Source organism: Xyrauchen texanus, chromosome 8, assembly GCF_025860055.1.
Source record: "Xyrauchen texanus isolate HMW12.3.18 chromosome 8, RBS_HiC_50CHRs, whole genome shotgun sequence".
In the NCBI taxonomy this organism is placed as follows: Eukaryota; Metazoa; Chordata; class Actinopteri; order Cypriniformes; family Catostomidae; genus Xyrauchen; species Xyrauchen texanus.
The window spans coordinates 46,695,191-46,695,850 of NC_068283.1; the positions used below are offsets into that span (position 1 = coordinate 46,695,191).

The 660-nt window shown below is 53.0% G+C and overlaps 1 protein-coding gene across 2 annotated transcripts in view; it reads left to right on the forward strand.

Moving 5' to 3' along the window:
* Positions 1–248: 248 nt before the first annotated feature.
* Positions 249–660, forward strand: part of LOC127648268 (myosin-9-like) — a 51,757-nt gene continuing 51,345 nt past the window's right edge. For both annotated transcript variants that reach the window (XM_052132855.1, XM_052132856.1), the window contains exon 1: positions 249–449. The gene's annotated coding sequence lies outside the window, so the exon portion shown is untranslated. The remainder of the gene's footprint in view (positions 450–660) is intronic.

Sequence of the window (660 nt, forward strand, 5' to 3'; positions counted from 1 at the left end):
TGTATGTGTGTGTAAACACGGTCCGGCGACTTATATGGTCACAAAATCTAGGAGACGCGCACATACCTCAGATATTAAACACACCCCTGTGGCCCAACTATTTCAAGTTCATCCTATAGAGCGAACTTTGCCGCTTGTGATTGGCCGAAGCCCCTGAGAAGGCAGATAGACGGGCTGTGATTGGCGGAGGGGCGGAGCCTCGCAGTGCTGACCACGCCCCACCGGGACCGCACCCCGAACCACTACAGCAGGACGGAGTTCAAGTAAACGAGTGCAGGAGGGAGGAAAGAGAGAAAGCAGAAAAAAGAGTAAAGAGAGAAAGAAGCGAACTTGAGCGCAGTTGCTGTGGATTGAAAAGGGAAGTTTGGAGCGACACGGATCCACATCGAGTCCCTGGAGTTTTTTGACAGTCGACCCCCGAACTGCTCGCGTCTGCATCTGAACAGCAGGTAAAGCCGCCGCTCGGTACCTTAAACGCCGCAGAGAGAACCAGGAAGCGCCGCTGGGTGTGAACTCACTGGCGCGACCTGATTTCTCTGCACTTTCAAACTCCTCAAGCGTGCGAATCTCGAAATTGTATCTCGATATCTTGCAAACGGGGACTGTTAACTCTTTGACGCGTCCGTAACGCGACGCTTTGCCTCATAGACGCGTCAGATT